Source organism: Lutjanus erythropterus, chromosome 5 (genome assembly GCF_056507025.1).
Source record: "Lutjanus erythropterus isolate fLutEry1 chromosome 5, fLutEry1.hap2, whole genome shotgun sequence".
NCBI classification, from domain to species: Eukaryota; Metazoa; Chordata; class Actinopteri; order Lutjaniformes; family Lutjanidae; genus Lutjanus; species Lutjanus erythropterus.
The window spans coordinates 40,207,579-40,221,279 of NC_139321.1; the positions used below are offsets into that span (position 1 = coordinate 40,207,579).

General features: G+C 40.1%; 1 protein-coding gene across 1 annotated transcript in view; it reads right to left on the reverse strand.

The window, feature by feature from the left end:
• cplx2b (complexin 2b) overlaps positions 1-12,771 on the reverse strand; it is a 78,086-nt gene extending 65,315 nt beyond the window's left edge. Inside the window, exon 1 of the mRNA XM_084719807.1 lies at positions 12,658-12,771. The gene's annotated coding sequence lies outside the window, so the exon portion shown is untranslated. The remainder of the gene's footprint in view (positions 1-12,657) is intronic.
• Between the last annotated feature and the right edge of the window lie 930 nt (positions 12,772-13,701).

The window sequence follows — 13,701 nt, forward strand, 5'->3', positions numbered from 1 at the left end:
CACCCTCAGAGACAACAGAGAGGGCTTAACAAGTAGGGCTGAACAGTTACTCAAAATTTTATCAAAATCACAATATGGTCTACTATGATTTTCAAATTGCAGGATGTGCAATATTTGTTAAAGGTGACGTGTGTCAAAATACAATTTTAAATGAAATACCATGGTACTGCAGAGGTGTCCTGGCCCACAGATCATCCTTAACCTTTTCCTAAACCTAACCAAGTAGTTTTGATGCCTAAACCAAACTAACAACATTTACCACGTTTATCTTTGTTACCATGACGATTAAGGTCACCTGACTGTAGAACTGCTCATCGAAGAATTTAATGGGAAGGACTGGCGACTTTAGTTGTGTTATTTTGTATGCAGGTTTAGATTTGGTTTAGACTGACCGCAAAATCACTTTTAGGACTTTTAGGAGGACAGCACCTTATCTCAAAACCCCAGTAGACCAAAAAATGTCCCACTAGACCAAAAGTCCATTATCCCAAAAATAAACACTTTCTGTGCAGTTATCTGGGTTAGGAGTTAAGGTTAGACATTTTTTGGACCATTGGGGTTTCAGAATAATAAGCCGTCTGAACAATGTTGTGGCAACCTGAGTAGATCAGATTCAGCACGGTCAGTTGTGGCTCCAGTCACAGAGTTTTCAGTCTTTACTGGTAAGATGTTTGTTGTTGTTTCAAATGTCCCTGGTATCCATGGACTGGTGACTAATTTCCCTGTCAACTAAATGCAAATTTTAATTTAGACTCGTCGACTACTCTGACAGGGTGAAAACTCAGAAAGCAGTTAAAATTGAGCACAATTTATTCATTGATAATATTAAGCACTGTCCAAAAAATACTGTGTATTCAGAGCTGTTAATCACAGTCTACAATCACCACATTTTATTTTAAATGCTGCTGACATGTGCCACTATGCGCCATGCAATACAAACAAATTGCACATTAACCTAGAAAGCATGACAACAACTCACTAAATGCTTCAACTTTTAAAGGACCAGTGTGTAATAATTAAATGAATTTATGTACATAAATGAGATATATGATATATAAGTATGTTATTTATTATTATCAATCAACGTAAACTCATAATCTATATGTTCCCGTTACTTTAGAAATAGCCATTTATAGTTACATACGGTCGGGTCGACTTACGGAGATCATCATCCTGCACCGTTTACGGCAGTGCAGAGCGGACAAACTGCACTAACAGTGAGTCTTGGGGAGCCCATGGTGACGTTACATAGACGCCGCAGCGTAAACACGGAAGTAGACAGGGAGGATAGTTGCGGGTGATTGCTGGCAGATCATTTAGTGTTGTGAACCTTGACTGGCACAGTTTTGACAAATGGAGGATCATACATACACTGTACCAGAACAAAAAGCAGCGGAAAGTGAATCCCCATCATCCAAGAAGCGGAGACGCGAAGAAAGTAAACGCAAGCATGACAGGAAATGGCAAAAACACGAATCAACATCAGCATAGCGTTTACACGATGGAAATCGCTGATGGAGGACAAACGTTCTCACAGTGATGCCGAGGTTGCCTGTTTTCTGCTGGACAGGTAATTCATCCTACACACATAATTATAGTTTGTTGTGAGATAGCTTTCGCTCGCCATTTTGTCCGCTGACGGCCACCGTACTCTTGGTGAGAGAGGGGCGGTGTCGGGTAAATCCTCTTAGTTGCAATCTAAGGTTTGAACGTTAGATGCCACTGGAAATCACACACTTCTCCTTTAAGACTGAAAAGGATCACGGTGTTGACATAATTTACTCAGAGCTGACCCACACAGTGGCTAATGTTACCAGTAATTTACACCAGGCATGGCTGTGCCGCGGCACTCAGACCGATTCACAGCTAAGACGCGCTGCAGCGCTTCTGGTGTAAACACGAGCATTGACTAGAATAGCCACGAATCGGTCCGAGTGCCGCTCTGCAGAAAATATGTCTTTAGTCTATTTTTGACGGATAGCGCGTCAATTGGCACAGAGCAGGTCGAACAGGTAGGAAGTCAGGCACGGAAAAGGCAGGCATAATCTGGTTAATTTTCAAAATAAAAGACCCCGTGCAGACTCGTGATCATAAGACAGACAGAAAATAAATAATTTAACTACATAGCCTGCTTATCCATGGTAGAAGTACAAAGAGCAAGGAAAGAGGACTTAATCAACAAAATCAGAGCAAGGAAACATAATCAGACGGGCAAAACGCTGCTGAAATGCTTCTGAAATGCTGCTGGTGGAAACTGCAGTCACGTGCATGACGGAACAAAACCGCAGCGCAGCTGTAACGCGGTGCAGCCGCCCCTGGTGTAAATTGCGGGTTAGCGGTACTAGCAGCAGCGGCTGCTCTGCTTGCAGGGTAATGTCCGTGTCTGTGCTGAATGTGGTCACATGTTGCTCTACTCAAGTGGTTATATACCAGTTTTTTCTGGCACAGCTAGTTTATTTTAATTTTCTAGATTAAATCACTGCTAAACCGCACTGGTGTTAAGAGGTGTCATGTGTCCGACTTTGCTGATGAAAACGTCGGGGGTTGGATGGGCCATCGGGGAATATGTGCTAGGCGGGAGGAGCTGCCGTCTGATAAGGCACCTGCCACGACTAGTGACAGGCGACTGCATAACACTTTAGAGGCAACAGTTAACTTGTATTGTACGATTCATCTTTATCCTCCTCCTCTTCCTCCTGCCTTTAGGGTTCTAATTAGCTTCTGTCATAACTATGGAATTTCGTTCAGCACTCACCAGTGTAACTGTGTGTGTGTGTGTGTGTGTGTGTGTGTGTGTGTGTGTGTGTGTGTGTGTGTGGCCTGTAGCCTGAATATGAGCTGTTGAGTCACTCTGCAAACAGTAATTGAGAGTTTAAACTCTCCACACAGTCTCCAGTCTGATTGTGTGTGTTGTTTGTGTATGTGAGTGCCCTTGTGTTGTACTTCTATCTTTGTGAGGACCAGGGGTGGAAGTAACTAATTACAAATACTCAAATTATTGTAATTAAATTGTTTTTTCAGGTACTAGTACTTAAATGAGTAGATTTTCAGGTCTGTACTTTAACTTGTAGCTAAGTATGCCTGTGATGTAATCTACTTAGTTACTTTTAAAATCATAATTTAGTACTGAGTACAATTTCAATTAATATCCAAACCTTTCATCTGCATTTTAGTAGCCAATAAGATGATCAGATCACCAATGGGCCAATGAGAACAAGGACATACAAATGAAAAACAAAACAAGATGCTGATCATTAGTTAATTAATTGCCATTAAGAATGTAACCAATTAAAAACATATTCATGGATATTTAATCAATAGTCATGGCAGTAATTGCAATACAATAAGGAAAATTAAACTTAGAGCTAAAATTAGAAAAAATTGACCAACAAAAATTGAAATTTATGAAATAAATGTGATTTCTATCTTAAAAATTATTGATTAATTGATTGTTAGCGTTTTCAACTATTGATTAAGAAAAACACACAAAATTTGCAACCCTAGTTTGGAGAGGTGACTGTGAGATCAGTGGTTAAAAATAACTAGTACTCTGAGAAGTTTTTACAATGAATACTTTGTACTTTTACTTAAGTATATTTCTAACACCTGTGCTTTTACTTGTAATTAGGTACAGATTTTCAGTACTCTTTCCACCACTGGTGAGGACCAATTGAGTTTTTGACGTCAGGACGTTTTGTTCCTCATCTCTTAGCCCTGCTATAAAATTTCCATATGCTTGCCATATTTGAGAATTTATAGTATGATATTTTATATATTCTAAATGTATATATATATAGTATATCATAGAATAAATAAGATATTATCAGACATATCGTCCAGAAAAAAAAAAAGAGAATTAATCACCAGTGTATCCAGAAATACAGTCAAGTTTAAGTAATTAATCAGGCAAAAATGCAAATACAAAACAAGTTGTCTCAAGACGTCACATCAGGCTCAGAATGGTTATTTTTAACTATTTACAGATTAATTGTTCAAACTTTAATTTTGCCTAGATAATTGGCAGCACAAAGCAAAAATGATGTGCCGGTGACTATGATGATAGCGACATCGGTGTTGAAAGTGTTTTTCATGTCTCTGCCTATTGTACTGATTTTGCTTATTTCATGTATTGTCTGATGTTATTTACCACGGTTGTTGAACTGTATAGGTAAATGTGTATTGGGGTTGTAATATCAACCTGCCACTCCTTATTCTCCCAAGCCATAACATTCGGTGCTAAACATCTAACCCTACATGGATGTATGGATATGTGTTTAAACTGATTATATTAGCAGATCATGTGACTGCGGGCCTGCATGTGTCCAAGGTCGGGTATCCCCTCCTGGTGGTTCAGTCTTGCTTGCTGGGCTGCGGCGGGAAGATAAGGTGGCGGCAGCTGCGGCGCTTGAGCCTCCTCAGACTGCAGCGTGAAGCTCGCACCACTTTATCTGCCTAACATTTCAACAAGATTAAACACTCCAGCCAGCCGCTATCAGCACTCTCTAACAACACCCCCACTGGATTAAGCAACAGGCTCGGCAGTCGAGACCGATTCAGCGGCTCAGTGATGTTTTTTAGATCTGTCAGGGCGACTCTGAGAGTCCTGGTCAAACTGAGGACCAACTGGAGGACTGTGAAGTCACTTTAAGACAAACTATGATAAGTTCATAAATACCATCCAGCTGAAACAGCAGCCAGGGAGTTTGTGGATTTGTGAATGTTTTTACGTGATCTTAGCAGGATTAATGCTGCTAAGAATAAATAGTGACATTATGGGTAAATCTTTAGATTGCTACATGACATATATGACATCAGCAATTCATGACAACTGTAATATCCAGAATAATAATTCAATGTTATGATTTATGGACTTTCAGCAGAATTATATAATGATGATGTTGTTACATATTACTGTTGTCCAAATGACTGATACTAAACAAGCCGCGACTGAAACCAGGGGTGGAAGTAACTAATTACAAATACTGAAATTACTGTAATTGGGTAGTTTTTTGGAGTACTTTTACTTTTATGAGTGAGTTTTCAAGTCTGGACTTTTACTCGTACTTAATCAGTGGTTAAAAGTAACTAATACCAGCACTTTTATATGTAATTGAGTAATATTTAGCAAGGTCTCAGTACTTGTACTTCAGAACAGATTTTCAGTATTGAAATCTCCATAATTTTTCCTCATTTTTTAGATTTATACATTTATTCATCAATAATAACTATTAAATTTTTTATTTAATATTTTTATTGATTCATTTTTCTGTTCCCTGGCACATACCTTCACACCCCCCCACTTACGCTTATATGAATACACAAGACACTTACATGCATACAAACACATACAATATGGTATGTATTGTAATAGGCCAGAACCTAGTATATGGCTGGAACCTGTACAGTTCAAAACTCTGGAGGACTTTTAATTTGAAATGGATACAGGAAGTGGTAGCATCTATCTCAAGGATGTAATTAAGGACTGTGACTACCTGTTCACTTTAAAGAGCAACAGCCATCACGCAATCAGCCGATGGTGTAACTTCACTACTGACTCAGTAACTCATAGACTTTATTGTTTTTGGTGCTGGCCCCCAGCTATTACCAAAAATCTGTACCAAACCTAAATGATGAACTTCATAACCACTGTTTGTTATCTCTGACTGTTTAGTGTTAACGTCTTTATATTCAGTTACACCCATGTCTGTTTAAACTGTCACCATTTTGTAAGAAGCCACACATTTTCAACACCAAAAAACACCAAATCAAAACTATGAAAACGAGAGCCAGGTTGTAAAGAAATTAAATTTCTTACAAACTTGAAGAGTATCCCATATTTTCTGTCTCTTTCTTCTGTTGACTTTCATCTTTGGACTGAACAGCACATTAACCTGAATTCAGCTTCAAGATAAACTTAATGAAGAAGAAGAGGAAGATAAACTAACATACTACTCACTGTAACTTTGCCTGAGAAAACATTCTCTCTTCTCTTTTATATGATTTCATGCGTTAAGAATAAGGCATTAAGAATAACTGTATAAAAACAGCCGTTCCTCTCGTGAATGGTCTTGTTTGCTTTTGTAGGTCTTATAGAAGCACCAGAAATAAACTGAGACTTTTCAAAACCATTTAAAAACTCCTTGTTGTAGCTATTTTGTAGTTTAGAATCAGATCTAAGCAGCAATTTTATAATCAGCCCACCAAATAGTTTTTCATTTAATCTGATCCTTTACATCCATATGAGATGTGAAGAATCTCAAAGAGGCTTCTTTCATTTCAGCCACTACTAAATATAATACAGTGACAGCTGTGTTACCCTGATCTTCATCAGTGAAAACCAATCAACAAAAAGCTGGCAGATAAACACTCAGCACCCTGTCTTAAATTCTAAGACTCATTTTCCTATGAAGCTTTGCATTTCCTGAGTGACTACTCTCATCCTGGCTGCCCTCATGTCGTAATTTCTGGATAATAGATGAGATGTTACATTTTTTATAATCGTCATGCGCAGACGACAAGACTAAAAGGTGATGAATAAATAAAACAGTAAATCTGCCCTCACACGCAGACATATATTTTCATCAGACACCGTATTTTCATGTTTTCAGACTAAGCCCTTATAGTACGTCGCCTACATGTGTGAGTAGAGTGAGAGTTCTCACAGCACCAAAACTGTGGGATTCATCCTGGATAAAGAAGCACAGGCAGCCTAATTAAAGGTAATTCAGTCAGTTATAAATAATGCATCTTTTATGAAATGCTTCTGACGTACATTCACTCCTGTAGTGAGGCTCCTGCAGAGTGAACGCATGACGAAACACTCCTCACACAAGCATACAGATTATCAACATGCAAATGTTAAACATCAGAGCATTGGTGTGAAAGTATTCTGCAGCAGACGTCAGTGAAAACTCACTGGCTCAGAAACATACAAAACAATGTTCCAAAGTACATCTTTAGGCACAGTCACTTAAGATTTTGTGTAATTCTATATTAAGTATCTTTTACATCCAGATATACTGAGGGCAATAAATAAGACTGCTATGTTTCTCTTTTAAAGGGATAGTTCATCCAAAAAGGAAAATTCATGAAAAGTCATTATCTACTCACTCTCATGCTGACTGAAGGTCAGGTTTAGTGTTTTAGTCCACAAACTGGAGTTTCACAGGAAAACAGTGTTGCAGAATCTCCCAAACAATGGAAGTGAATGGTGACCAGTTTTCAAATGTAAAATAAACAACAGGAAAAAAACAAAACAAACATAAAATGCCTCCGTACTACTCGTCTACCATAATCCAAGTCTCCTAAAGTCCAAACATCCTGTTTGCACACCACACACACACAGTTCAGACAGTGTGCATGTGCATGTGAACTCCTAGCTAAAGATCTACATTGAAGATTCAGGCTGGTGGAAATGTCGTTGTTGTTAACTTGGCATGTTGGGGCTTTAGGAGACTTGTATTACAGCAGATGAGCAGTATGGAAGCATTTTATGATTTTATTCTGTCTTTTTTTTTTTTTTGTTTTGTTTTGTTTCTGGTCACCATTCACTTCCATTGTTTGGGAGATTCTGCAATGCTGTTTTCCTGTGAAACTCCACTCATTTTTAGGTGAACTATCCCTTTAAATCAATAACACTTGAGCTTATATGATCAAAACAAACCCTGACTGGACCTTTCAGGCTATTTTGGGGTTGATTTTCTTTGACTGACAGGTGTCCCAGCCTATTATACTCAGCCATGGTGGTTGCCCCTTTCTTATCCCACTTCATTTCCACCCTCCTCCACCAAATTAGGAATTTCTGGCTCCAACAACTGAAAAAGATGCAAAAAGACATTTTGTCCATGATTTCACTGAGCATGTCATGAAGTCTGCCTTCAGTAACAGGATGAGTGCGGGGGTTGCCTCTCAGCGTATGGCTCATACAGTACAGTGGGTGTGATGGAGCTAATGGCACATCAGTGCAGCGATAACTCGCATGTATAGAAGTCTGTTTATGGCTACAGCAGGGTGACAGACAGGCCGAGAATGCCAACATGCTGGGCGAATCTTTCTGCACAGCTGTCACTCAAACCTCTCACTGCTCAGGAGCTCAAAGCCAGAGACTCAACCAGAGATGCTCAAGCTTTATTCGTCTGTTGAGCTCTGGCAGATTTTCTATTGAGAGCAGAGAAACGATGCAGCACTGATAACAGAAACTCATTCTTTTCCTCACACTCACAGTGAGCCTGACATCAGTGCAGCGACAACAGCAGATAATACTTGTCAACTGATATATTGCAGTGATTAGTTGTAAAGGCACGTGCATTTTTTTGCTGTGTTGTCATGAGAAACAGGTTCAGCCAAACAGCGGTTATACAAAGATGTGACAAAAGGCTTTAGGTTAAAGGTCAACTGAATGTCAACCTATACATACCGCCAGCAGGATGTGAGCTTTAAAGTCAGTTATTTTCTCAGTTTCACTGCTCACATAGCTCCTGGTCTCTGACTCTCAGACCTGACCTGCCGTGTTTGAGCTGCAGACGGACTGCCCGAATCTGCCACAAATCACAGGAAACGTGTCCAGAGGGTTGAAAGCTGACAGATTCAAAGCTACAGAGAAGGGAAAGGAAAAATGAAAAAAAGTATAGATCTCAGCAGCTTTGGAACCAACCACCGACTGAACAATGATGTCTTGTAGTTGGGGTGGACAGTATGAACAATATGGAAAGTACACCGGCATAAATTAACCCTCATCACTAAAGGTAAGCAAAATGCTATTGACTGTCTTTGTTAGATTTTTAATTGTGGTATTTCCATGATGGCCTTGAAGGCCGCATGAAACCTTTCAGTGGGCCACATCCGGCCCCCAGGTCGCATTTTGCCCAGGTCTGTTCTAGGGAGACTTTAAGGTTCATTGTCTTTGCAAGACTATTATTCAGTGTTGATTGCATTTAGGAAGTAGTTATTTTGGCACAAGCTATGATTTTTTTAACGAAGTAGGCTTAAACTAACCAAACAGCTTTATTTTGAAAGTCTAACTGGATGTTGCTTATTTGTCATTGCTAACTTGCTAATAAGAACACCGCTGAATAATACATTAGTGTAAAAGTTGTGCTTAATGTCACAAATAAAATGCAAAAATCGTGTATATGTACAGAAATATGTAGATTTTGTAACAATTTCATGAACTGCCTTGAGACTGTGATAAGCTGATGTGCCTCAGACTTTCTCCTGCAGAAGCGTTCAGGAGAGGAGATTTCAGACAAAATAATAAAGACCCAACAGAAGTGAGGTTTAGAATGAGGTAATGGAGCATTGAGGGGGCTGTTGTTTCCTTGCAGACAGTAACAGGCAGATTGTGGAAGTGGAGGAGAATGCCGCCTGAAATAGGTGAGTCAGACCACTGCAGCCCCAACATGTAGTTATATTACTGAGGAAGTACTCATTATCTCTGGTGAAACCACTGTAGAACATGTCTTAACTATATGAATTTTGCTTAAAATCTGCTGGTCTTTCACTGAATCACATCCTGTACAGACATCCCCATTGTGAACCTCCTTCTGCTCACCATAGTTACTGGTGAAAGAATGGACACACAGCGATCACACATAGTAATCTTTGCAGTAGCGGCAGCTCATACCAGTGGCGTCTTCATGGGTTGACACAAGCCTCCCAAAATGCTGTTTCACGTTGCTGAAAAACAGTTTTAAATGCATGGATTTGCACCAAAAGCTGCTTGCTAGATTTGATCCGGATCAAAAACACATTTTGGAGACATTAACAAACAAAGAAGCGTATAACAGTAACCTCAAGGTGCTTCAGGAAGTTGCAATGTCATGATCGCAACAATTCAGCGCAAATTCAAGGAATCTCCCTGAATTCTGCATGGCCTTGAAAAACTCCACAACTGGACTGCAAATTTGACATCATACAAGAACTCAATGAACGCAGTCAATGTTTTGTTTTATTAGTCACTATTTTTTTGCCTTTATGTGTTTTTTTTTATTTTGTCACAGGTACTGAAAAGGACAGGTTTGTCACTGTTATTAACATTTATCAATGCTCTGTGCACTTCTTCATCCACAAATAAAGCATATTTTCTTAGTTTTTGTACTTGTGAGTGAGGGTGCAGTTTTGTTCTACTTTGATTGGAATGAATTATATATATATACATATATATATATATATATATGCTTGAACAGCAGCGAGTACAGCCGCTAACAAATCTGCACTCCATTCCTTTATATAGATATATAGATAGATATATATAATACTTTCTTTTGCTAAAAACATTGCAATGTGCATCACTATTTTTTAGAGGCTGCCGTGAAATCAAGCATTTTGGGCTGCAACAATCCCAGAAACAGCCCATGACATCCTGGAGGGACTGTCTTATATGTGCCTCAGTGTCTGCTGTACATTTTCACATCACTGATTTTCTTTTCTTACAGCCTGGAGGAACAATAAAGAGCACTTTACTGGATCATCTCCATGATGCTGGTTCTGTTATTGTATTTGTATATACTCTGGATATAGTTCTGATAGCAGTACTGTATTTTGTTATTACTTACTGTTGTATTTATAATGCCTCTGTCTGATTTATCTTTGTAAGAATGTTGATCACTGGTGCACTGCTTTCTAATAAGAACCTCAGGTTCTTTTGATCCTAAGGGATTGACCGCCTACTCTTTTACCTTTTTTTGTTTAGCTTTGTTGTCCTTGTTCTTAACAGATTCCTTGTGCATGTACATATACTTGGCCAATAAAGCAGATTCTGATTCTGATACCAAAACATGATATTTACCATTAAAGGAACAATGTGTTAGACACAAGAACTCAAAAATTGACCCATGGGTGATATATTAAATAGGCTGAATCCCTATTTAAAGAAGGAATATGTAGTAACTGTACTTGCAAAATGAGCACTACATTCCAAATATCATGTTGGAGCCATGGATGATATATGAAATAGGTTGAAATCCTTATTAATATACAGTAGCTTGCCCCTGCCCCCTCCTCTCCAGACTTGGGCAGCCTCAGGCAGACTGCAGGAGCGCTACATTGGACACTGACAATAACAAGCAAAGACAAGTCCTCCACTGTAAGTTGATCAGCTGTTTATAACGGTCAGTTGTCTGTCAATGTAAAGCTTAGTCTGTTATCCAGAAAACAAAAAGCCACTGCTCTGAAAATACACACTCTGGACTTTGAGTTCAGTGGCTGCCTGTCTCACTGTCTGCCAGACTCCACTGATGTATTACTGAATTTAACTATTATAAAAATCTACACCTTCGAAAAGATTATTATTAATATCTTCTTACAACTCACAAACAGACATTCTGCAAACATTCAACAATAATTTGAACTCACAAATCAAAAAAACTAAAACAGACATTCTGCACCTGGATGGAAATTCCACAGGAATGCACGCAACTGTAGGTTTGTTGGAGAAGCGAGTATTTCACCTCAGCATGTTTCCTTAATTGCTGATGTCATATCATGGTCATTTTCATGGTCATCATTACATATTTCTCCTTTAATGTTTTGAATCACTGAAACATTAAACTTTACTGAAGATGCTGGAAATATCTGGTCATGCTGCCACATTGTACACACGGGGCAGCAGGAAGACGAGACTCCAAAATAGGCCTCCAAAGTAGATTATTTTGTGTAATTTTCCTTTAAATGTGCAGCGAAGCTGTTTTACAGGTTTGCTACTATAATTCAGTTTCTCTGCATGTGATTGGCTAAAGGGAAGACGCTTGTATCTCACGCCCATTCACACACACCATCAGACAAGCGTGTGCACGTCCAGGCACATGCACGGAGGCACACACCTTTCATTTGACACAGTGATGCACAAACACCGCCCCTCTCCCATAAACACACTCACACTGCTGCTGCTGCTGCTGCCGGTGCATTACATAAAGCTAATCAATGCACTGGCAACTATAAATAATTCAGCCTCTCTCTCCACCAGCCATCACCAGCAGAGTGATGCTGCTGCTGCTCGGTGCTGGTGACGGCACTGCGGAGGACCGGAGCCGGCCAGGCCCTCCTCATTCAGCAGCGCGGGCTCTGCCTCATCCTCATCAATGATTCCCAGCTGCATCCTCCTCCTCCTTCTCCTCCTCTCCTTCCTCCCCCTTGTCTCACAATTCGCACCTACAGGCGAGATATGGCGCTGAAATAGGCACCTTCACCTGGGGGAGAAGATATGTAACACCGAGCAGGAGGAGGGAGATGTGAAGGGATGGAGGAAAGGGGGGTATCATCCGCAGCACGCCTTCTGGTTCAACTAAACAAAACTGAAACATCAAACCGTGGTTTTCTGCACACAAAGCGGCTCCTCTCCGCCGTTTCCGCGTGTTGCATGAAAGCATTCAGCCAGGTGAAGCTGCCGGATACCTGCAGCCCGTCTGGATCTGTTTATCTGCACAAGCGCTCGCACAGGCAGACACACACCAGCAGTTCACGCCTAAAACCTGTGCGCACCCTCTCTCGCACTCTCCATCTTCACGCCGCTGAAATCATCCGAGCTGCAGCACAAATGCAATTCAGACCCAACCAAAGGAACACACAAACAACAATAAATAATAACCAGCATCCCCTGCTGCCCCTTCCCAACACGGTTTCTGTGATATTTTGGCGCACGGCGCGTTTGGTTTCACTGACCTGCTGCGTGTGATGCGACCGAGGCGGCGAAAGGGATCCCGACCAGACCAGTCTGCAGCCAAACCTCCGTTTGATGCCTGTCCTATATCCTCTCTCTCTCTCTCTCTCTCTCTCTCTCTCTCTCTCTCTCCCTTTCTCTCTGTTTGTGTGTGTGTCTGCGTGTGTGTCTCCACCACCACCCCCTCCTGCGCACTATTACCTCACAGCCTCCACTCTGTTCCTCCAAGACAGGAGCGAAGGCAAGAAAGCATATGGCGACAGATTCACAACAACAAAAACAGACACAACAGGTCTTTGTGAAGCATTTTTACATTTTTAAATGGGAATATGTTTTTAAAAAATACACCCAGTGATGGTGTAAAACCACTTAAACCAGTAACTTGGACAACTCACCCACAATAAATGAATCATTTAACAGAAAAAGAAGTAATATTTACTTATTATAAATTATAAAATGACCATGATTTGTCATCAGAGATTAAGGAAACATTAAGTTGAATTACTTGCTTCTCTGACAACAACACTACAGCTGTGGTGTCCCTGTTTGAAATTTAAACTCCAGGCTGTTTTTGTTTACCTGTTTCACATTACTTAGAGTTCAAATCAATGCCAAATGTGCATTGCATGAGTTAGTGTCTGTTTATGAGCCATAAGAAAGCCTTAATAATCTTTTAGAAGGAGGAGATGGTTATAACGGTTTCACTGAGTGATATATTAATGGCAGGCAGTGAGACAGTCAGCCATTGAACTCCAGTGTCAGAGCAATGGGTTTTCGTTGTCTGGATAGCGAGCTTAACTTTAGATAGGCGGACAACTGACAGTTATAAACAGCTGATCAACTTAGAGTGGAGGAGTCGTTGTCACTTGTTATTGTCAGTTTTCAGTTTAGTGTGCATATTGCTCTCCTGCAGAGCTCCTGCAGTGTTCCTGCTGAGGGAGTCTGGGGAGAAGGAAGCAGAGGGGAAACAAATCACATCAACCATAGGTCTTATATTAAATAGGATTTCAACCTATTTAATATATAGTCCATATATAGTTGGGTAT